The 25,503-nt window shown below is 37.6% G+C and overlaps 1 protein-coding gene and 1 long non-coding RNA gene across 3 annotated transcripts in view; one reads left to right on the plus strand and one right to left on the minus strand.

Annotated features, from left to right (window-relative positions):
• The window catches only part of LOC129372795 (membrane-associated guanylate kinase, WW and PDZ domain-containing protein 3), a 133,103-nt gene that overhangs the window by 66,638 nt on the left and 40,962 nt on the right, over positions 1-25,503 (minus strand). The window lies entirely within an intron of this gene.
• Positions 22,812-23,934, plus strand: LOC129372800 (uncharacterized). Its single transcript, XR_008607291.1, has 3 exons — positions 22,812-22,888; positions 23,113-23,256; positions 23,748-23,934. It is a non-coding gene; the product is annotated as an uncharacterized LOC129372800 (long non-coding RNA).

Consider the following 25,503-nt stretch of genomic DNA (forward strand, 5'->3'; position numbering starts at 1 on the left):
TTAGTGTGCTTAATTATTGCTCCGTGTGTTATTCTGCTTTATTACACATTATTAATGAACTACTTTGTTTTAATTTCTTTGCATGTGTGGATTGCTGTGTGAGCTGTAAATCAGCCTTCCATTTAGAAATCAGTCTGAGAAAGCATCAACATGTTCAATATTTAATGTTAAAAAGTTTCATTGAGCTTTTTTCTAATTTTTATGAACTAAAGCATTATAAAGCAAACATAATATTCCCACATTTCCTTTTTCCAAAACTTATATAAATATTTTACCACCTCTTGATTAATTGAAAATTTCAGACGCTTCCAATAATCACACTCAAGATGATCACAATTCTAATCCCCGAACTAGTGGGGATGATGTAACCAATTGTTTCAGTAAAGTAGTTTCTCTGCATACTAATCACACACCATAAACACTATGGTGGGTACCCCCACTGAAATGACTGTAATTATTTTCGTTGAGAGGAAATTCATTGAAATTCACTCAGCAGATGGTAACTTTTAAGATTCTGCCGTTGCATAAAAACAGGACACATTCAGTGCGCATCGCTTTCAAAGAATGGTCCTGGCTTGAGAGAAATGGAGATGGACGAATGGCTGTAGGCAAGGAAGTGGGAAGTTTATTGTCTTCCCAAGGTTATGCTGTATCCTATTCACCTGTGAAGCTTCATTGACCACACTGCTCTTCATGGACTATAAGCAACAAAGTAACAACTGCCTGTTGGCAACACACTCACTCACTCACACACACGCAGGCACTCGCTTACACACTAATTCCCCACTCTAATGTGTTCTGCAGTGGAGGCATGACGCATGCTGACACCTCTGTATGAATTATAAAAGCATGGACCAAATCAGGCATTAGTCTCTGTCAGGCTGAACAAAAGGAAACATGGCCACCTCCAAGCAATGCAACGGTGAATAATATGCAGAGGCTAAATTCAGCCGTCAAAAACTCTGCTGCCACCTGAAAACCGTCAGATTTCCGCTGTGCCCACTAAAGCTCTGCCAATGGTCTCACAACCCACCTCTGCATCCTAAAAAGCAACTACAGCATACTAAATCAATTACAGCAGAACTATGAAATTTGAGGACATTTATTTATCTCCAACAATATCCACAAGGAAAGTCCATAAGGGGTTTTGGAGGACAATGATTAATTTAATCAAGTGTGAGTGAACTTTCTCCAAAAATCATGCTGCTCCGAAAGATAATCCGCTTTCCCTGAAACGTTTCCAACAGGATTAGCCCCTGAGGGAAGCTTGGATGCATTTTACAGGGAAAGAAAGGGAGCAACAGCAAGAGAGAACGAAAGTAGAAACAGAAAAGGAAACAGAGTGATGGAGATGTGAAGGGAAAGGTAGACAGCTGGACAACAATGGAAGAAAAGAAAACAAATGGAAGAAAAGGAATAGTGGGTAGAGAGCTACCAAAGACTGATTGTGTCTAAATTGTGACAGGTTGCATAATTTCATAATTTAATGTGATTTTTTTTTTTTTAATTCAGCTCAACTTAAAGTAACAGTGGCCCTCGCTGAAGCAAAAGAAGTTAGTTTTTTGAGCATTAGTTGTTAGCAAAATGTGAATATCCATATTTTGTACTAATAAGCACTGCCTTTATGGACATAATTTTCCTTTTTATTTCTAAAAGACCTATGGACTAAATACATTTGACAAAACTGTAGAGTTGAACTCTGTGTTCATGTACCTAAAATTTAGCACATGAAGCAACAAATTAGACTTAAAGGAAGCCCCAATAATTAAAGACTCTTCTTTGGGAATAACAGTGAAACAGTAACAACAGTAAAAATAAAAAAGAGATATGGATAAAAAAAAAAAAACAGCCTTATCATTCAATACTGAAAATGTATTGAATGATACTTTATCAGTATCACACTTAAACAGCATCATATGAATGAAAGCAGAACTGATATGAAACGATAAAATGAGATGAAGTACAAACCCAGTTGTGTGGGGTACTGACAATAACCCATCACTAAAAATTCAGAAATTCCCTTTCAACAGCATTTTGGCCAGAAATTATGCCAGTTTTATATGAACAAGTACATCTAACAATCCTCTATTAAAAAAATTTTTTTTTTTGTTTCCCTAAATATAATCATACCAAACTGTGGAATTTGTTGGATCATAATTTCAGTGAAATGTTAAAACACTGTGCACCAAGTGTCAACTTCAGATGCTACTTAAAATTGGTTTATAGTCCAAATATTTGCGTGCACTTGAAAATCGTGCAATACCTTTGTTAATTTTAGTCTGGCACATGCAGACATTTTCCACGACGCTTTCACTTTTCTTCTTGCATGTAACACATGACTGATTCATCTTTATCATCTGCAATCTGAATTAATTAGTTCCTGACATTTAAAATTGTCTAACCAGGCACTCTGACAGTACTACGCAGACCCTCTGAGATGTTGGCACGTTATTTTCACAAATTTTTGTCTGTGAAAAACTGATATTTTAAAAAGACAAATAACAAATTTGCTGTATGGTCAAGAACGTGGATGAAATGAAGCATGTGGCAAATTCATAGTACAGTAAACAGATTGTCCAATTATTCCACTAAAAGGGGTCTGTCTTTGTTAGACAATACATCTTCCATTAAAAAACAGTATAAGAAAAATTCAATCTGATTCAGAGTTAAAAGTTGCTTTTTTTTCCTTTCAGCGTCAGTGTGTACAGAACATTATGTTCTTATTATTAAAAGGGTGTTTTGTCTGAATTGAACTTCAGTCAGAAGAGTCTGTCAAACTTTAAAAAGCTCTCTGAAATCTGCCTCTCGCCTGATTGTTCAACCTTCGATTTAAGATCTCCGTTGTGCCAAACTTGAGGTTACAACTGCCAGTGGGTTGGTGCTTAGCTGCTGCCTTTGATTAAGTTCTGCTTTTCCAACCCTAATGCCCTGGCTGTGAATTATTCACCAAGTTGGAGAAGAGGGGTTTGTGCATACTCCAAGCTTGCTAAGTGTGTTAGACAAAGAAAAAAAAAGAACATAATGCACTAAAGCTCATCCATACATAATGGTTCAACGACCGAAGCGGGGCACTCTCTGTCATAAGACGGCAGAATTAAAGAGAGAGGGGATCAGGGAGGCAGATGATGATGCCAAATTGCCGTCCTCCAAAGCCAAAACCCCTCCTCTGCTTTCTGTTTCCGTCCATCCAGCAGAGCTTTGAAAGAAGTAGCACTTCTTCCAATTTCCAGGGAAATGACAAGTGTAGGACATTCCTAAACAAAGAACCATAGAGTCACCAGAGGTCACAGTGGAGTAAGCGCAACAAAAAATGGATAATATTCAGGATTTTGTGGGTTTAGTAATTTGGCAACCTCAAGCAGGATCATAGAACATTTTGCTGGTTGTAATTAATTCTAATACATGGATAATCATCTCTGTGTCACATGACTGCATGCGGCGCATTGTGTAATCAACATGTCTCTGGTTTTAGCATGCCAACACAGCTCTTCATATTTACAATTAAAGAACTGATTATCCCTGGGGTACTGCGTGTCATGCACGCTCATGTGAGGCTTCCCAGTGTGGCATCACTCTGAAAGTGCAATTTACACTTTCAGCATCCATCACGAGAAGTCTGCAGATGCTTATGATGTTCAAGGTTAAACAGTCACTAGGCAGAGTCCTGATGATTAACTTGAATTAAGCCTCAGAATCGTGAGTGTTCTTGCAAGAGATTCAAGGATGTCATCTTTTCTTCAAAAATGATGAAGCATACCAGATTATAATTCTCAAAGCAAAGTAATTTAAGAGACTTTAATGTCAAAGAAGAGTCTAAACAACCTATTACCTAAGCCTCAAAATACAAGAACTTAAAAGTGACCTATTTTTTCACAATAGGTACCCTTTATTATATTCTAAACCTTTAATTATTCTTATCATTTGGGGGGAAACTATATGCTTTTTTTTGTTTGTTTTACATAGCAACATCAACACACCATGCAGAAAAATGGATCCACCTTGTTTTATTTAAAGGTTTTCAAGTTTTAATTTGTTTTAAAATAAATTTGCTGTCCTTTAAACATAATACATTTCCGACAGTAAATAATTATCAAAACTTAGACTTTTCTCAAAACTTGCAGCTCTAAGCAAGTTTTATTTAGCTGGACTGGGGGCAAAAATGGATTTTTGGATTTTTGAGGTCACAGATCCCTAATCTAGCACATAAAGTCTTCATTAAATACATTGAGAATTGTGACTACAATGTGACAAATTATGGGAAGCTTAAATATTACAACAATGGAGTGCATAAAAGTAACCCTGATGAATCAGCTGTTGAGTGCTGAAGAACAGGATGGACAACAGGGCTAATTGTACTTTGATGTTCTCAGTGAACACTTTGTTGAAATCCAACAAAAACACAGTAGAGAGAATCTATGATTTCCATTTTGATTTGTTGAGCTCAGGGCAGAAATCTTTCAGGAAGCAGAACGCCCCTAAATGTGCCGTTTAGTGGCTTTGTTTGACAAGTAAATGTTTGACAGCACTTACTGCATTGGAAGAGTCATTGCTGTGTCTCAACAGGGAGACGCTCACAAAAAGAAGAACCATTTTCATTTCCACTTTCATGCCTGTGTCCTTGAGCACAACACTTAACTTCACCGCCAATCTCACATTGTATAAATTTAAAATGTAATTACCCTTTTTCTGCCTCTTTTCTGCACCAATAAATGTCCTGAAACCAATATAAAATGGTTTTGAGAATATTTTTGTCTGAGTCAAAACTGGTTTCGATTTGCGGTCTGAGGTCGGTGTGGAACAGAAAGAGAGCATTATGCACACAGATACAGTGTGTAAATAAACTACTAAAACCAAGCAGAGTGCTGTTAAGCATGCATAAGCCTTTTGAATTAGTCTTCCTGATCTGCCTTGGATGACAGCCGCTCATGCCGGCAGAATACAATATGAGAGCATATCACCACAACACAGACTGCTCTCTTATGTCTACTCTTCCGCTCCACACAGAAAACCATCTTTGGCATTAATCACTCATTATTCCACGCTGCAGCAAACATGCAAACTCAGACAAGGCTGTGAATTTTTTTCTTTTAAATCACCGTGGTTGGACTGTGGCTGAGTGATTTGAAAAGGAGGAGTGATGAACTGCTCTTATCGAGACACACTGTCCCTTCAGGGTTTGTCTCCGATGCCGTAACAGTAAATTTCCTATCAGACACTTTAAAGCTCTTTTTCTCTATGCGCTCTGTTCACTACTAGACAGCATGTAAATGGCTTCAGGATTCATTAGACATTGCGTCTCATAAACCAGACCTCTGTCTTTTTACAGTTGATTTACTACTGATGGGAAAGTTTTAAAGCCTTATCTACATCCCTTAGAGTCCCTTATGAAAAAGGGGAGGGTAAATCTCCATTAAAAACTAAACAAAAGTGCTACAATTAAATATTCAGATAATTTTCTTTTGCATAAATGAATAATAGATTATTTCCACTTGAGGTTTTGTTACTTTGCTGTGATTCAAAATAAAAAATGACAAAAAGGTCCACAAAGGTTAAAAATAGTTAAGAGTCAAGGTTTATTTGAAATGCACTATAATGCACTTGTAATACACTTCTATTCAGCTGGCTGAAAGACGGCAACTATACTTTTGTCTTGCTTCCAAAAAAATAAATATTCATGTGTAAATATTACCAGTGGTGAAATTATTTACACAGAGGTCACAGATTTGGTACAAAAAAGACAAGTGGTTAACCTGAACAAGTCGACAAAGTTCATGTCTTCTTCAACCTTATAAACATTTCCTTTGGACTTTGCAAATGGAATACCAACCATGGGTCGATAAAAGAATGAAGGTTTTATTCTAGTTAAAATGTTAATATGAACAGTTCTGATAGTTTCTCATGTTACTCTCACGACAAGAAGAGATCCCACTCGGGAAATTTTCTGCATGGGACAGAAGAGGAGGTTTTCCTTTAATGGAACAATAAACCTTTAGGTTGTGCAGCATGTCCCATGGAGGCTCACTACTTAGAGATGAGGCAAACCTACAGACTAAGTGCCCTCATTTGTGCAATGAAAATGGCTTTCAACGGGAAAACATGGCAGTTTGCATCCCATTTAATATACTTAGAGGTCAATCAGAAGGGAGGCTTACAGAAACAGGTCTCAGCTTCAGACTGTGATTGTCAACCAGTCTACTGGAAACAATTTGATTGAGGTTGTCTAAGTCGATGTTTGAAGTAATCAACAATAACAGAAAGTCTACTCACTTCTGAATCAGTTTTCCTTTGACGGATCTCAAACTTTTGAAAGATAGATTTGTTTAAGGGGAATTTTGTCTCATGCTTCTGAGCATCTAATACCAATCCGTTGTCAGGACATCATAATTTGTTGGACTGAAGTGTCTCATAAAGGAGAAAAGGGAGGAGGAACAGATAAAATGAGCTCATAGCGAAAGACCTATATTTCCTGTGCTGTGGTGGTGATGTTGTCAGACAAATGTGGTTGCCAGGCTGCCCAGTATTTGTCACTTGTGGATGTGTGCAGTGGGGAGAGCTGGTGTGTGACATTGTATTACGCCCAAAGGGGAGGAGGGACACACAAGGATTTAAAAAGTCGTTATCTTTGATTGACTGCGCATATTTCCGCCACTGCAAGTCATTATGGCTGTTTATGCTAATGTTTTGTATAGAGTGGGTGAGTTTTCCACATTTGCCCTTTGCATGTTTGCGCCTCCGTGAGTATGTGTAAATCATGGCCTGCTATGGGGCCGTGACACAGCATGTCATTTTGTCACAGCGAGAGCCCGGCTGTTCCGAAAGAATAGCCCCAAGAGAGGAAACAAGATGTCATGGCCTGTCAAATGTTTAATCCTCGTCCTACTGGCCAGATTCACTTTTCCAGAAGAATGGGAAGAAAATCCATCTGTTTACCTTATTGCTTATCTTACAATTTTCCCACTTGCAACGGCAGCAGTTCTTGCGTATTGAGTTATAGTTATTAAGTTTCATGATGGATAATCCATATAAATAAAAGAAAAAAACAATATCACAGCTGGTACAGGTGATATGCTGCAAACAACTGACCTTAGATTGCTAAAGTGTGATGGAGCAAGAGGCTGACAGCCTGTGGGAGAAAGTATAGGTCCCCAGAAGGGACAGGTTGTCATCATGCTTGTGTTTACCATCTTCATTATGAAAAATCTAAAAAAAATAAAAATCTCCCTTCTCTTCACAGCCAGTTGGTGATATAATGGCACAGAATGAGTGCAATGGACGGGTTGGCCAGGACAAAGACAGAGTGAAAACAACTGTAAGAATAAGACTTATTTATTCTTGCACTGTCATCATCTGGCTGCATGGTTATAAAACAAAACATGGAGACAGATGTTGAGAAAAAGACAGTGTGAACCGAGGAGCGGCTGATAATTAGTTTCCATTTGATACGCATTGTCTTCAGACAATCAAATGTTGGAAATAATGTTTTATGTTCCGGGATGTATTTGTAAAAAAATACCTGAAATCTTTAAAAGGAGAAGAAATTAAATAACAAGACTGGTAGTAATTTATAAAACATGCACAAGTCTTGAAAATGTATGAATTCTATTCATTTTAATTTTCTATGAAAAACATTTATGAAAACACATCAGTGGGAAAAAATTGAAAGAGAAAAAGAAAGCAAAACAGTTGATGAGTAAAGTCATTCAACTGAGATAAAAACAAATGCAGTTTAATTCCGTTTTATTTGAAGGAGATTTTAGCATTAGTTTAAACTAGAGAATAATCAAGGTTCAAATTCTTTTAGATGCCTTCGATATGAGCTAATAATTAGTATGTCTGCAGGTTGTTTTTATGCAACTGTTAGAGAAAATCAAATTAAGCTTTTCAACTTCCCTTCAAAATACAATGTGCAGAGGAAAACTAACATCACCCAATCTAGTTTTCATGCAAGAGTGGCAACATTGTTTAATTGCTAGGAAAGAGCTAAAGTGTTCTGGTCAGATAAAAGAAAAGAAAAAAAAAACTTTTTGGGTACATTTAAAAGGCCATTTGCTGAACACACCATCCTCACCATAGACCATGGTGGTAGCGTCATGTGAGAATATCTTCGATTAACAGAAGCAGGGAGGCGCTTGTGCCATCTTACAAGGAGCAAGGAAGAAAGAAAGCAAACATCTGCCCTTAGGAAGTTGCAGATGAAATTATAGCAGAAGGTGGTTCTTTGAACACTTTTAATTGAGGTGGCTGAAAAAAATGCACATCTCATATATTTTCAATTTTTTTGTATAAATTTGATAAATTATCTGGGTAGTTTGGGTTCATCTCTGTACTGAAGAAACTGACAGAGTTTAAGGGTTATTCTAATTTCCTGACTATAAGTCGCTACTTTTTTCACACATTTCTAACACTGAGATCCGGCTAATTTAAAGATTTATACCGATGGGTTTTTGAAAAACTGGGCTGCTGTGTGATGAAGAGGACAGCACAAGCTCAAGAGCAAATTTACCTCGAGTCAAATGTGATATTGAAAGTGACAATGAAAGAGAAACTAAGGAAGTAAGGCTGTTGAATTTTGACATTGAAGAAGATGACTAGTGGTTTTCATGTGGAGGAGGAAGATGGATTTTCTCAATGACTTTTCCCAGAATGCTATTGTATTTTCTTTAAAGGAGGCACTGTTTGGAAGATAGCATTTAAGGTATGTATTTTGTTTGCTGCCAGTATTTTATTAAAAGTTAATAATAATAAATAATAATGATAATAATGATAACAACAATAATTCTCTGTAAAATCTTTTAGACACCTGCTTCCTATAGACAAATGTAGCCTATGCTTATAGTCAGGTGCGCTCAATAGTCCAGAAATTACAGTAGAAGATTTGGAAGTCACTGTGTGTGCAGTTCTTTCCTCTCCAAACACAGAAAGATAAACTGCTGAGTGGATTTTAATGGATTTCAGGATTGACCATAGAATAAAGAGTGTTAAATCCCTTTAAGTATCTACATGCTCCAGCAGTAAATTGTAAAAAAGTCATAAAGCAGGGGAGGTCAGCCTCGTCACATGTTAGAAAAGATTACTTCATCTTTTCTGTCACTTGCTTGAGGGCAGAAAGAATCAAATTTAGAATCTTATTCACTTTATCTTTTTAAACAAAGTAAACTTTAAATTTCATCTCTGTATTTTGTGCTGTTATCAACATGGATCAAACGGAGTACCACACTTATGCTACCGGTATATCAATAATTATTTTATCTGGGTAGTTTGGTACCCTTGTTTCACTGATGTCATCAAGGGTCTATGATATTGCCTTGGTGTTACACATAGGGAGCCTTGCTACTGACCTATATTAGTTCTTTTAAAATACATTTTCTCTAAATTTGAACATGTCAAAGCAGCCAATATTAAAGAAGCCAAAATCAACAAACCGTCAGTGTCCATGCTAGATCTCAACAGAAACGTGTTCAAGTATTTTCTAAAATCAATCAAATTTCTGTCTGCTACAGAAGCTCTCCCCGTTTGAGACGTACAATAAATCATTACACGTGAGGCATGCAGCACAACAAAGGACTGCAGTGCTGCACTTTAACCCAACCCCATCACACAAAGCAGTTGGCATCGCTGCAGCTGGCCTCCTCCCTCACGCTTCCGCTCCCTCATCTTGATTAGTAGCAGCGAACCTTACGTGCTTGTGCTTCATCATCATCTGCAATGGCCAGACATCCCTCCTCCACTCCTCCTTTTTCATTCTCTCCTCCATCCCTTCCACCTTTAAAGCCCTTTACTCCCCTCCATTACACTAATAAGGCTAATCACCCCTCCAGCTGGTGAAGCCATGGGCCTGGGAGAACATGTCAGCAAGGAGAGATCAATGGAGTACATCAAAGGGCCCGAGCAACACACAAACCACCCCAGCACAGGGCCCTGAGAGATAAGACTGCTGCTCCCCTACATTTTTCATGAGATTATCCACTATTGCTCTGTTCTTGCCTGTGGTTTGAGCGTAGGGCGCTTTTAATGAGCGGGGCTGCAGCAGATACTACCCCCGATGGTTATATGCAACAGCTTGGAACCGCATGCGTATAGACATGATGACGCACTTGTGCATTGGATGTGGGCATCCGCATGGAGATAGTACTGCATGCATGGCTGATGCAGCCTGATTCACTCAGTATCTGCGCACAAACCCACCCACACCCACACAGGGACGGACATGTAGTTAGTTCCACAAATCCATTAGAAGTTCATCTATAATACATCACTTGCTAATTAGGGGATAGTTTGCTGGTGCTAAAGTAATGTTGTGGGCAGCAAGAGGAGTAAGAGTAGATGATGTTGCCAACAAGCTCAGCATCCCACTTTCAGCTCCACTTTACACTTCACGAAGGCCGAACAGGCATTTTATGATCCTCTGAGGCTGCAGATTCAATCTACTTGAAGGAGCTAGCAGGCTGAGATGAGAACAGAACCTGAACCAGAGGCTGGTTTCCTTCTGTTAAGGGCTAGAAATGAGGGGATACAAGCAATGCTTAAGCTTTTCCTCAGAAAAATCACAAAGAGAAGCAGGGATGAATATGTATTAGGGGATTTGTTATGGACGTGACCTTTAAGTCTGACTAAGGTGTTAACTGGCTGATACTGGCTCAAATGGGCTGGGACCCACACACTGCATGTTTTATGTGACATTTTCTTTTCCAGCAGACAAAATAACATCTATTAGATATAAGATGTAAAAGGGTGCATGCAGCTTAAAATGCAAAAATGTTATTTTTATGCATTTTTTTATGTCAAAGAACTGCTACTTACAAAATTGTGACTATGCTCTGTCTAAACAGCATTTTACTTCAAAATGATGTACCAAACTGTTTAAAGTAGCATACAGAGCACTGTACATGCGGTCTGTATCTCAATCAATTACTCCTGTCTGCCCCAAGATGCTGAGGAAACAACAGATAAAAAGCTGTGAGGAAAATCCTGTGCTCCACCAAAAATAATCCAGCACAAATAAATATGTCTCACAGCAGCGGTATCGACTCCCTCAAAACAACATTTATCATTAACTCTAGAGGGTGAAGTTTGAACAAAGAGAGGCAGAAACACAGTTTGATTTTCTTTGGAAATAAATTGAGTCATGCAGACATAAATGTGATATGCAAGATGAATCTCCAATATTCTGGCAACTTTGCCTAAACATACCTCTATCAAGAGAACACAGACAAACAGGTTGCAGAAAAATAAATGAAATTTCACAAAACAAGCATGATAAAGAGGTGAAAATTTGTCAGAAAAAAATGTATCACTTCTGTTATTTTGTTTTGTTTTTATTTTAAATGTGCTACATTTAGCACATTTGTATATATAGATATTCAACTAGGTGACTAACTATTGGCATCTGTAGCAGCAGAGCCTAATTCTTTCCACATGAAATCACAATTATTTGTTTTTCACTGGCATAGCTACTGTACATCTCTGAAAACACTCATTTACAGAAATAATTACTCAGTAAGTGTAATATGTTCCCCTTTTTAATCTTTTCTCTGAGATTTACTTGTTCCTTCTCTTCACATGATGAGGAGCTCTTGTGGTTTTTGTAAATTTTCTCTTGACTTCTTCAGCATTTTGGTTCAAAGTTACTTCTCTTTGCTGCTACAGATTAAAGAAAATAATGTGAACACTTTCTTTCTCTCTGTAGTACTACACAAGCATCAATATACGCATCCCAAATAAACAGCTCTAAAGCAAAAAGTGAGCTATGCCTGTAGAGTGAAAAAACTGCTGCAGTAAGCAGGTGAAAATCTTGTTTGGAGTCTTTATCTTGTTGCCTTGCAGAAGTGTACTCAGGGGTGTGCGCCAGTATGATGTGTACACTTGTTGGGCACAATTACAGGTGCAGTAGAACATACAATTTACAATAACCTGCAATCATGCTGAAAAATAGGCAATACAGTGCTGGTTAGTTTTGGGGATTTTATTAAAATCTTGGCTGGACATTAGAACACATCTATGTGAACTTTAACTTCATATTGTTGGTGTTTTGTGTAAATCTGCAAATATGTTAATTATTTTTATGGGATGCATTGTGCTCCTTTCTTGATAATATTTAGAAAACAAAATGTCCCTTTATAAAATATATAAACTTACCATGGCAAATGCAAGTTCATAACACTTGCTATATATTAGCCAAGAATTATTGCAATATGAATATTTGGTAACACTTTATTTGATATTGTGATTGTTTAAAACCTTTGCATATCTTCTAAATGGTCAGGAATGAATTCAGTCTTCTTTCATCTTCTCTCAAATCCCAAAATCTGCAGTCCACATTTTCACTGTGGTGCTTTTATAGGTAATACTTTGTATATGGTATACCATCTCCTCAGTCCAGTCTCTATCTGGTTTTCAGCAACTCATCTACTTTGAAAATACAGCTTCATATTCGCTCATCTTTACAACACTGCAGAATTGAAAATTGGGCCTAACCACAAGCTCTACTGACCAAAGCAGTCCACTTATTTAATGGTATTCATAAAGGCAACAAAATAACAAAGAAACACACAGGTACACACACACACAAAACAGAAAGTGTCTAAAAACACTAAAACATACCCTTAAAGCATTGAGCCATAACGCTCGCTTTTTGTGGTAATTGGAAAACATTTTTCTGTACCGAGGATCGAACCAAACTCATTTTTTGTGACTTAAGTTGAATCTGAATTTATTATTTTCTCACTCTCGATGCATGACCTACTTTCTCTCTTTCTCTCTCTCTCACACACACACCGTTCAAACACCCATACGTAGACATCTGCCATTACAGCAAGGTGCGGCATTTCTCAGCGTGTGTGCGTCACCTGTAGACGAAGGCTTTCCCATTTGTGAAAAGAGAGAACAAGTACATGCACGCCGCCCTCGTTTTTCTGTGCTACCAGGGAAAGTAGCTGTGTATCTCCCGCAAGGCCTCTCCTGGGACTCAACTACATGCTCATATACACACCCATGCGCCCACACAACACACACACACACAGACAAACAACTGGGAAAAGCAGTACTTAATATTGCCTTCAAAGCTTCCTTATTTGCCTGTCACCCACATTTTTCTTCAGTTGCTAACAATAATTGTGGCAAAGTCAGGGTTTCTGAGAGACAGAACAGGATAAAAAAAAGAAACCGAAATGAAATATGCTATTTGATGTCAGAATCAAACTGTGCATTAAAACAAGAGCATTAAAAAGTCTGAACTGTTTAATTAAAGGTAGATGTGTAATTGAAACAGAATGACATTGAAGGTAAAAGGATTTTTGTCCTTGATTTCAAAACGGCATTCATGGGCACTAACGTTAAAAAAGAATTATATGAATGGGTTTGCATATGGCTGACAGTTCAGTCCAAGAGAGAGTGTATTAATGTATAGTATCTACATAAACTGCTACAATACTGAACATTCAGTTTTGATGTTGCTACACAAAATGCTCAACGCAGGTCTTATTTTTTTGTGCTCCTTGTACCACATCCGCTCATATCTCCCACCATCCTCTCTTCAAGAAGTGGACCATGACATTATCCATCTGTGACATTATCAAAAAAAAAAAAAACACAGAAATGCACACGCACCCACCACCAACCTATCACCATCAGGAAAGCCATATTGGCTGCCGCTCCCTATAGGGACTCAATTTCTTTTCGTTTTTTTCAGTCTTCTACAAATGGAGAAATGACAAGAACAAAATGTGTGGTATCTATTTGCACTGGTCAGAACAAAGAAGAGAAGACGAAAAGAGATGTCATGGTTGAGTAAATTGAAAAAAAAGCTCACCTCATAACTAAGAAGCAGTGACCCCTGCAGTTCACAAATTTGCTGGCAAACAGTTGGAGCTTTTTGAGCCGTTCTATTGTTTTGGAAGAACGACCACAGGGAATGGCAAAGCCTGCATGAAGAGGCTAAGGTCAGCTGGCATGTACCAAGAGGTTCCTACTACTGATCTGACCTATGAGATGTAATATTTATGAAGACAAGTAATGTCATTCCATTTTTGCAGTCAGAACAAGACATCTGCGCCTTTTACGCAGCTAGATCAAGGCGGAACTTTTACACCTTTATTAGGTGGGGAAATGTAACAAAACCAAGTCATCAAAATATTTAATAGTAACTCTTACACCACAATAAACAGTTCTGGGTTCAGAGACAATGTTCCCACATTTAACTAGACCAGTAAAACTTTTTGCCAAAAGTTTGTGGACAAAAATGTCAAGTTGAAAATACAAATAATTAACATAAAAAAAAATCTATTATTCCGTTCAGTAACAAATAATTTTTAGCAAAATCACCAAAAGCAAATCAGAAAACTATATCATAGATATAAAACATTAAAAGGCTCTTGCATTATAGTGTTAATATGATAAAAATGGCAGTTTTTAAAATTTGTAAGTTCCTTTTTTGTATTTGTTTTAAAACGAATGTTTCACTCCAAAATGAATATAAATTTGGTGAACAAAATATATATATTTTTTTTCCCTGTCTGATATTTCATTTATCTGTGGAATATGAAAAAGTGTCCATTTGCATCAGCTGCCTGTGCTTGCTGTCCAGATATGCTCCAATCTATCCTTAAGGGGAACACAGAATCATTCAGAATGCCACATGTGTCCCCGAGACTACGTTGCACATCCCTGCATTTGAGACTTGATGAATTATATCAGTTAGTGTGTGTATGTATGTACACAAAACAATAATTTGCCATACAGACAAAATGTATCTGAGTCATTAACACAAACAATATCAGTATTTCTATTTGTAATTTCAGTAATGGTAATAGTTGCTGCAACAACTGCTACAGAAATGGGTGCCATCTCCGAACAGAACAATTTGTTCAGTGAAAACTAAAAAATACTTAACAAGGTTGAGGTGGAGCTCATGGAGACCATCAATCTTTTAAAAATATTGTGAAAACTGGACTCCAAATTTAGGTTGCAGCCTGCTTAGATTAGGACAGGAAAATAAAAACACTGAAATAAAACATTATTAGAAATGTGGAATGACACTCGAATGACTCGTTTCTGATTGTTATGTCAGAAAGAATCACAGAGTAAATGTAGGTCAAAGAACAGCATGGTACTGCAGTCATTGCTGTTATAAGCTGAGTCTGTGAATGGAATATAGAGCTAGATCTATGATGAGTTTTCAGGTCCATTAACATTAATAGCTGTAGTTTATAAACATCTGTAAGAGACAGAGATACAAGACATCTGATTAACAAAGATAATATGACTCATTCTCTGCGTAGATAACTCCCTCCGTGCTCTGCAGTACTCTACAGAAACCAAGAATAAAATACAGGGAGGATCAAAGATTGACCATAAAGACATAGTGATGTGGCTCCAATGTGACTGTCTTTGTTACTATCTGTTGAACTATGTTTTATTCTTTTTGTTTGCTTGTATTTTGTTGGGGGTTCTATACATTAATTCTGTTTAAAGTTTAGGCCTGGTTAAAGATTTTAGCTCCTTTTTTTACTTTGGTGATGTGACTAATTCTAGTTTTGAACTAGAACTTTTTAAGAAGAAAAGCCCAATTACTAACCCAGATTAATTCCCTCACTAATAAATACTATAGTAGCCAGACAAATATTCAAATACTGAGTTTTTATAGCAGTCTACCATATTGTCTTTATAGCAGTCTACCATATTGCCACCATGGAGTATGTTTTACATGAGTCACAGTGGCTCAGACAGCTCTTACTAGCCTAACCACTCAAAACACATATTCTGCTCAGGTGGAGAGTAGAGCAAGAAGTTGTTCAATCAATGAAAGGAAGTCATTGACAATGTTCCCACTTCGAAGTCACAGAGGACATCTTCATCAGTAAGCATGTGTTGAGCAGCTGTGAGGGTCGAGAGCGTACTCATTTTTCCTCTGTACTCTCAGCCTCTCACTGGCGCAAACAGAGGAGGCAGGGTCCTTGACGAACAGACTTTTCTGCTCACAAATAATCTTCCTATATTCTCCCAGGACTACGCTTTTGCTTTGTGGAATCCTATGTTTTTCCAAGGATGATGTTGCACTTTTAAGGATTAGGAAAGATTTTATTTTTCATTTCAAAAATATCCAAGATGCCTAGATTCTCCATACGTTTCCTTTTTCACGTGTGCATGCAATGCATACACCAATGTTTGCAGTTATTTTATGTAAACTTCCTTAATATATCAGTATTTTCATGGGAAATAACTACTTGGCTATGTACTTTAAAGAAACAAGTCAAGCTCATCCTTTCGCATTCACGTCAACTTCAGAGGAAAATCTTTTGTTTTATGTTGCACTCCGACTTACTCAGATTTTAACTTCTGGGGTGTCCTGTCACCATTAGAACCTAAAATATATCCTTACAGGATTGGTTCCTTTGGTTTGTAAAAACCAAACCAAACAAGCCAGATATAAGGCAAGCCGACAGTCTGCAAGCTTCAAAAAAGTATTTCTTGTAATATTTTTCTGAAAACCGGGCAAGAAAATAATGACACATTTGGACACAAACAGACAAGCAAGCATGATATCACCTACGCTACTGTATCCACACATCATACCTCAGCTTGTAAAACACTGGCATGCTGTTTGAAAACACAGACTGGAGCAGAGATATGCAGCTATGTTTGGTTATTGTAAACGAGCCAAGGTGAGCTTCGACAGGATATCATATTGAGCGGGTTATTTTAGCTTGCTTATTGTGCAGTCTTTGTTTTAAAAGTGCTATAAAAAGTGATGGATTGAATCAGACCAGAAAACTAGGAGGATGGGTAAGTGTGGGCTCCCTATGGAGATGGCACAAGCCTGAGTTGATAATGTGTGGGTAGAGAAGAGGCCGAGAGATTTTCTTAGGAAGTATTTACAGCCAGATTTGGATTCACAGTTCCCCCATGTAAGTCCAGGAAAATCCAAATTTGTGCAAAAGCCAGGAAGACTTGGCAGAATCGAGGAGGAAGAAGCAGAGCAACACAACACAAGTTAATGTGACTAGCCGTGAAACACATCAAAAAAGATTTCAAATAACCTCCTTCTCCTTTTGCCTTTTTAAAACCCACAAGTCTCAGCTCCACAAACACCCTAAAATAATTTTGGCCACAATACAGGATATGACAAGGCATCAGATTTTTTTTTTTCCTGGTTTGCATTGTCATTTATTTCCAGAGTGGTAAGACAAGCAGATACTGAAATTAAAAATGAGATATTAACCAGTATCAGTAATTGAAATTTAGTACAGACTTCATACATCTTGTAGTTGAGCAAATATGGAGTGACTCCATTAGTTTGAGACAATCATTTGTGAACAAAAAAACAGTAAAAATATCAGAAAATCTCTGGAAAATACAACATTTCACGTGTGATTTAACTTTGATACATGCTGGGCTGTTATTCCAGTGTGACTAAAACCCCTGAGGCACATCTTTTAGTTTATCCACGTATGAAATTTTAATTTGGCTAGGCTAATCTGGAAATTGGTTTGCAGTGTATATTTTTAATTTTGACCTTTTCCCTTTTTCTTATATTTTTTTCTGTTTAAGTAATTCAAACAAGGACATTATACGTGCTGGATGTTGCAATTACTGACAAATTTAGGTGGAAAAAGTTTTAAATGTCAAACTGACCACTGATACATTATGGGCTGCAAACAACGTGGGAACATAACCAGTGAAGAGATTCAACCTGAAATCCTCTTTGCCAAGATAAAAATCATCAATAGATAGAATTCAGAAAAAAAGGACAGTGTTTCTCAACAATAGCCCTTTTTTTCCCTGTGAACCATCATTAGGTGAATGAGGCAGTCTGCTTTTGTAGTTGAAGTGAAACACAGACTGATGGCTCACTGTCCCTGTGGTGGTTGTGATTCAAAGCAGTTAATACCAGCTGTCTCAGCTGACCAACACATTCTTCACTGTCTGATTCATCACAATCAGAAAATGTATTAGGCTTCGTCCAGCACATGCACTACTTCCCAATAGCAGATGTCTATTCAGACTGTGAGATTTATTCCATCTGCCATTTTAAACGAGTGTAATGGAGTGATTAATGATTTTTTTTAAGCTTGTGGTTTTATGAATCAGACATTTTTAGGCCATTTTACTTTAGAAAACCAATTTATAAGACCATGTGTATGGGAATGGCTACAGTGCACATAATACATGTCAAATTTTGAATGTTCATTTTCTCCCCTCGCCTTCTTTCTTTTATTATAAGCTCATTTTTCATCAAATGATCTGGTTTGCTACAGACAGTACTGTTTGTCATGCTGTGGTGTGTCCCAGCAATAAAGCAGATTGCGATCTATAGGGTGCTTCAGTCACCTGCTTGCAGATGCTACACATTTGCATCGCATACATCAAACTCAACAATCCAGGAAAACAATTCTGATACAATTTAATCCCCATGATAGTTTTTTGTTAAAAATATAGTAACAGATGGAGCACAAACTAAATGTCCCTTTCCTACTCCTGCAAGAAGAAATGTATACTGAATGATTTTTGCAGATGCCGGTTGCTGAACTCTGTCTGTATATCCCAGGAAAAAAAAAAAACAACTTAAATTTAACTTTAGTATGACTTCTAAAAATTGAAAGCAATGGATTTGAAAAAAAATGACATAGTGAAGATGATGTTAACCGTGCTTATTGATAATCTCTTTGGATCTCTCTGAATTGAACTCGTATTGATCTCTCAAGCTCATATGTTTTATGCAGTTCAGACTTCAGACGCACCAAAAAGATGAGAACGTTCTCAGCAACTTATGTTTTTTGATCTACAACATAAAAAGCTCTATAGCTGAGAAAGAATTCCTCCGAGCACCAAGGAGAAACTTCTCACATTATATTATGTGGAAAACAGCACAGGATTTGGCTAAAAACCATCGTCTCTAAACAAAATAAAAAGATGATGTGTGAAATTAGAGCTATACGTTTCATTTACGACTTCACAGCAGTAGGTGACCTCTCTCTGACCTTTTCCTTGTCGCATCTGTGATTCAGTATGGCTACAACAGATGTAAGTGATGTAGAGTGACAGTTATCGGCCTGGACACATAACGCATTAAGGGCAAAAAGGTCACTGGCATCTAGAGAAGCAACGTCTGCACTATGTAGCCTGAAGGAGGGGCTGCAACTGATATAAGTATGATGCCTTAAAATCTGGTAGAGAATAACGTTAACTGTATTTTTAACTGGAAGCAAAAACAGAAATACCTTCTGACTTAAAACTTAACCCATTAAGACCTGAGAAAAAGGTAAGCTTTTTCCAAGCTTACCTGATATTTGCAGTTTCTGTTACACCTGAATTTTCCACTTACGTGACAAAAGGCTGTTTCTATTCTATTAAATTTCATGTTTTTTCTGATGAGGTCAAACAAATGCAAAGGCATAATTGAGTGCTTAGGCCATAATCTATTTATCAGGCAAGTCAAAAATTTAGGTACAAATCACAAGGGGAAGCGGGGAACTGCAGGATGGATGCAAACCTATTAAACATTAAGACAATGACACTCAAAGGACGGCAGACTTTTCATGATGTTCCAATCCAATCTAAGGCTGAAGATCACTACAGAACGTTTTACACCTCATTTATTTTATAGGCTTTTACTGCATAGGACTGGGATTATTGTATTGGTACCACTGATGAATGGCACGAATGGACTGCAAACATTAATGGGCCCCAATAAGTGTAATCTGTTTTTTTTTTTTTTTTGCGATATATTGAACTGAGAACACAAATGGATATTAAACAAATCTTTATGGTGTATGCTAATGATGTAAAATATACAAGTAATTATGTCTGCTTTTCCCAGACAGTAAAAGCAGTGCAGAGTAACTGTGAGAGCTTCAGTCCTCAGTGGACACAGCCCTGGACGTTCAAGGAAGTACTGCTCACTTTTCTCCCCAATCTCAACTCATAAAGTGTAATTACCTCTCTTTAGTTTTTATAATTATTCATGCTGGTGCAATAATTAAGAATAGTTCAGTGGGACACTCTCAGCTCTGTTCTCCCTTTATCACACTTTATTCCATGTTGAAATGGTCCTGGAAATCTTGCACTGAAGGCTTTCCTTTACTGTGTAATTTTAGAGGCTGCTGCATTTTTTTAAACACCTTGGATGTGAACGTTAACCTACATAGTCTCCTTTCTTCATAATTAGTTTTGCTACTGTTCACTTTTATCCGCATGTCTGATATAAGACCTAAAAGCTTTGCTTGGGGCTGAGCAAAGGAGTTCTAAGGTGTCCACTCACAATTTAAATAATAAATGACATTTAAACTTAAAGGACATCAGAATTTCAAGATTACTAAATGTTTGATAGCCATTCAACTTTTGAGAAAATAATCTACTGTTAACATTTAGACTTTAAATCTGACCGATAAATACATTCAAAACGAGAAGAAAATGTGTTTTGTTTGGCTTAAGTTATCAGTGTATATATTCTACCTTTTCTACTTATTACAGTTTTCTCCAACAAGTCGCATAAGATGTGGCTCATTAATCAAAACTTACTTAAATGTACAAACGCACATGTTTTCAATAAAATCTTGAAAGTCATTACAATCCACTATAGATTTTTGTTGTTTTACTTTTTGGGAAGAGGGCATGGAGCCTAAATGTCTGCCTTTGACTCATCAGTACGGTCAGAACTTGGAAAAAAAAAACTTTTTCTTACTTTCCTCCATCAATATGGAACTTTGCCGCAGGATCTGAAGCTTTCCACTTTGATTCCTTTTGGATGATTCAATTTCAACCCTCTTATGAAACTTGCTCTTGAGTTTAGCTTTATTAATTGAGTAAAATTTGTTAATCGCTTGTTTTGTTGCTGTGTTTGTAATTTTGTTGGTTTTAATCAAAACAGGTTTGTCTTGAAAATGAAATCTTGGATCTCAATGACTCAGCCTGTAAAGTCAAAAGTCAAATAAAAAAATAAAAGTAGGCACCATTCCAATCTGTTAGGATATTAAGGGTTTTGAAATCTCATAGATGACATATAAAATATCTGCATCAAAGTGCATTATGTCCAACACGCGTGGAGATAATCATTGCTTAGTTTCAAGTCACTGAATCAGTTTTCTTTAGAGTACCAGACGCTATAAGACATAGCAATGGCCACCTGCTCAGTAACTAGGAATTACATCCACTGATATCTAAATGTTTTGAAATGTGGCTTCTTGTCTGAACTCTCTTTGCAAATTACATTCAGTCTCCTGAAAGCTTCAAAATGATTAGATTGAGCATGCAAATGTAAAATACCACAGGAACATACGGCCTCGGTAAACCTACATGCCAGTGTGTGTGCGTGTGCGTATGTGTGCATTTTTCTTCAATCATTCATCCTATCTACTTCAAACTTGGCAGGTGTTTTGTTTAGACCTGAGGAAGTGCAGTGGTGACTCCAAAGCTGCGTGAGATGTTCAAATATTTTGGCTTCGAGTTGTTTTCTGGCACACTTTCTCAGACACCACTTCCTTGCCTGAGAAATAGCTTCATAGTGCTTGTGATCTCTCCCATAATCAGAAAAATCTTAACCTGAAGGAGAAACATTTCAGTAAAATTCAAGTTGCAATAAGTCACCAATGCAAATTTTGGTTCCTAATGTCGTTTTGGATATTTCTGTTAAAGCCTGAAGAAAATTGCCACATTTTTGAAGAGAAGTCACACAAAATCTGCAATTTCTTCATTTTTTCTTGAACATTTCTATCTCACCACCCTGTTACACCATAGAAAAGTTTAACTATTGATTGTCACTGAAGTTAGTATGCGAGTGGGAGTGAAAGGACGAATGAGCATCGGAGTCAGACAGGGGTGGAATGAGAAGAGCAGGCAGAAAGATGCAAGAGACACAGCTAATGGGAAACAGCAGCGCAAGCGCCTGCTGCTCAGAACTCAGTCCATTGAAAAAGATATATTGTTCTCGCAGAGGAAAGCTGCAGGATGCCTGCCTTGTTAGCCAGACTGGCAGCAGGCTGCATCCCAGCAGCCTCTATTGCATATTCATTCAGTCTGATTAATAGATCTAGATTCTGGGGGTGTTGTGTTTCTCTATATGTTCTTAGTCTTTCTTAATTCTCCACAGAGAGAAAGGGATGTGCATCTGGTTTATTCAATGAGCCAGGAGGGGAGCTAAACTCGCATTCTACACTTGCAGCTAATCACAAAATCAATGTTTTTCTCTCCCTCTGCTCACTTGCTTCAAGAGCATTCTGCAATTCAAATTGAGATCATTTATAATTCTAATATCGTTACAGCTTGGATTGTTTTCCTTCTATACACAACTTTAAATCTTGCGACAGCAAGTTGCTCTCTGCTTCCGGCTCCAAATCAATGTGAATGTTTTATTCGCACCACACTTTGATTATTTGTAACGACAGCCCATGGTTTTCTTTTGGATAACATTTCCACATCAGCTAACAATGAAAAAAGCCCTAACACATTTTAACAACCTGAAGTTTGGGGGATAACAGAATGAAATAGGCCTCCAAATAGGTTACTTATTTGATTTAAATATTTTTCAGAAATCTTGCTGGAATTATTTTCACGGAGAAGCTTGCATTTACCCGCACTACTACATCCATGACATCATTCCCAGGAAAAAAAAAAAAAAAAGAGAGAACATTTAGTCACAGACGAATGAGCCAGAATAACAAATCCATTCTCAAAACAATAAGTCTGCAGTGTCTTTGTATATGAGGCCCCGCAACATCTCCAGTCACAACAAGCACCAAGGGTTTTAAATTATTCTTAGAATTTTTTATTTATTTATTTTCAAATACGAAGCTTACAAACAGCTTAAAACTCTTTATGCTAAACCAAAGCATCAACTCTAATTAATGAAATCAAGCTCTTCGGTTGGGGAGGACCCAGGCCAGACAGACTCCTTAAGGTAACAAACTCTTCTCAGTTCATCTCTTAGCTCCAGTAGCAACAGTTGACCTTTAGACACAGAGCTCCTTTCTTTGACGTCTTGTCCCAGCTGTGATATCGCCAGCAACATCTAATTAGTCTTAAAAAGCTGTTTTATCACAGATGTGCCCTTAGTTTCCCCAACACTGTCTGTAACCTTTCATATTCTCCTGTGTTCCTCAAAGTCTGTTGTTTGTGTCTCAGGAAACATGTTGCCCAAGTGACCCTGTGACACACACAAAGAGTCTTCTGGGCATCCAACCAAGTCTCCGTGTGTTTTGCCTCTGTGGATCACCAGGTGTGCTCCTGGTCTCTGAGGATCTGCCAAGGTTTTGCTTTAGTCAAAGAGTAAGCGGGAGCAACTATGAATTTAAAAGCCAGAAATAATTTTTTGTAACAGTGCCCAGCATAACTTGGCACATCCACAAACTACAGGGCGCTTGCCGGGTTCCGCAACAGGAACTTGAATGTTGCAGATGTGTCAGAAAGGCTGAATCTGGTGGGTCTCATCCTGCGACTCTGACAGTCTTTTGGGCTTTGTACTTCATAAGCATCAGCACTTTTAAAACAGAAATATTTAAGCCTTTCCTTTGAGACTCCCCACAGTGGCAACATAGTGGGTACATTTGCTCTTCCACTAAGCGCCAGTTTTCCATTTGTAAAGGTAAACAATTGCTGTGCAACAGTAGGGGCTTGCAGGGAGAAAATAAAATGAAGGAAATAAATGCAGTACGAAAGGATAAGCCACAAAGAGAACGAACACATAAGAGAGAGAAGAACAGGACACAGGATGAGTGACAAAACCTTATTGGATTTATTTGTCTTGCTCGATTTCTCAGATGAATCTCATTTATTATGGCTGACAGCGAGGGGAGCATGCATCAAACAAGAACACAGTAGAGGCAATCGTCTTTTTCTTCATAATGAACAAGATACAGATCCTCGAGTCTTGTAGTAAAAGCCAGAAAGATTGCATACATAACAATAAAGTTGTATTGCAATAAAACATAAATGCCCATCGAAAAAAAATCTCAAAACTTTTCATGCTCACATTTCCTTTGTGGAAGTAACGTAAGCCACAGCCTGGAGCAATGCATTTTCAGAACACTAACTCAGTTAATGAAACTTAATTAAAGAGCTACATCAAACATCTGTCAATGAACTGATGCAGAGAACACAATGTAGATTTTTTAACACTTTTTAGCACTGGCATACTGTTTGCTATCTTTTTCAAAGTTATTAAAGGGGCTCCATAATGCAAAATTTATATTTTGCGTTATAGGTTCCATCTACTCTTAACCAGTAATGTCAGCATGTGTTACTTATTGTTCTTTTAAATTCTTTTTGTAAGGTCTTACTTTTTACTAGCTCATTTCTCAAATGATGATACTTCACAAGCATTTCACAAAATTACAGAGCTGGCTAGAGATAATTTCATAGAACTCAAGGACTTTCCAACACTGTTTCATAAGGTTTGATGAAAAACAATGGCATGTTTTAAATAAAATAAATAAAACCATTCCAGCCACTTCAATCAGAAGGTAAATGAAAATGTCCTTCCCTAAATTCCTTTGAAACATTTGTGAGAAAAAAAGACATAATGTTCCTAACAGCAACCAGATACTCAATTGTTGGTAACAACACCTCTTTCAGCAAAGTCTCTTAAAATGAGACTATGAACCCAGAACTGCTGGCAATGAACCAGCATTTATTTTCTCCCATGCACTGTTGCAAAAGAAACAGACTGTCCTTCACGATTCAACGTGAATCAACATTCAGCAGAAGCAGGCAGCCAGCCTTTGGGTCTGCCAAGGAAAGCATAAACTTAATTAAGACCCATCTTACAAGGTGTGTGTGCGTAGGGAGGCCGGTAATGAAAGCCTAATGCAAGTCACAAATTGGTCCAACAAGCAGCTAAAACAGATGCCTGTGAAGAGTGCCGTATAGCCCCGCAGGGGAGAGTACGGGATTTCACTGCTAATATAAAGAGATAGCACATTAACCAAGTAGCATGCTCACAGACATCCTCTAAAGTACAATCCTGGGGTAAGTAGCGCACCAAAACAATAGCTTGTTTTTGGCATGCAAAACCAAATTGCAGACTTTATAGTTGGAGAATGATCACTCAATACATTACCACTGCCTCCCTAAAAAGGTTAGTGTGCTAATAGATTAAATGACCAAGAATTGCAAAATACTTACAGATACAGTCTCACAGAAAGGCTTAAAATCTTTACTTTAAAGCCCCATAGGTCAACATTACTAGCAGCTTGAGGACAAGGCCAATATAGAGTGTGAAAGTACAGGAAATAACAGTTCAACCCACAGTCGCCATGGAAACATCACGTCAACATTTGCTTCCTCACAGCACCCGACAACAAGCCCGGCAAATAATGAAGCTGATGTCAATTTTGATTGTATTACGTTTCAGGGGAATTCATCTACTAATAACAGTGAGGGATGTGGGTGTAAACAAGTTAATGCCAGATCCCAAGAATGTAGTCTTGCAACATTCAGTCACAAATACCAGTATCCAGGATTACAGCTCATGTTAGACACAAACTTACAACAAAGTACTGAGTAAATTAGAAAGGA

This window comes from Poeciliopsis prolifica, unplaced genomic scaffold (assembly GCF_027474105.1).
Source record: "Poeciliopsis prolifica strain line A6 unplaced genomic scaffold, Auburn_PproV2 SCAFFOLD030, whole genome shotgun sequence".
Taxonomy (NCBI): domain Eukaryota; kingdom Metazoa; phylum Chordata; class Actinopteri; order Cyprinodontiformes; family Poeciliidae; genus Poeciliopsis; species Poeciliopsis prolifica.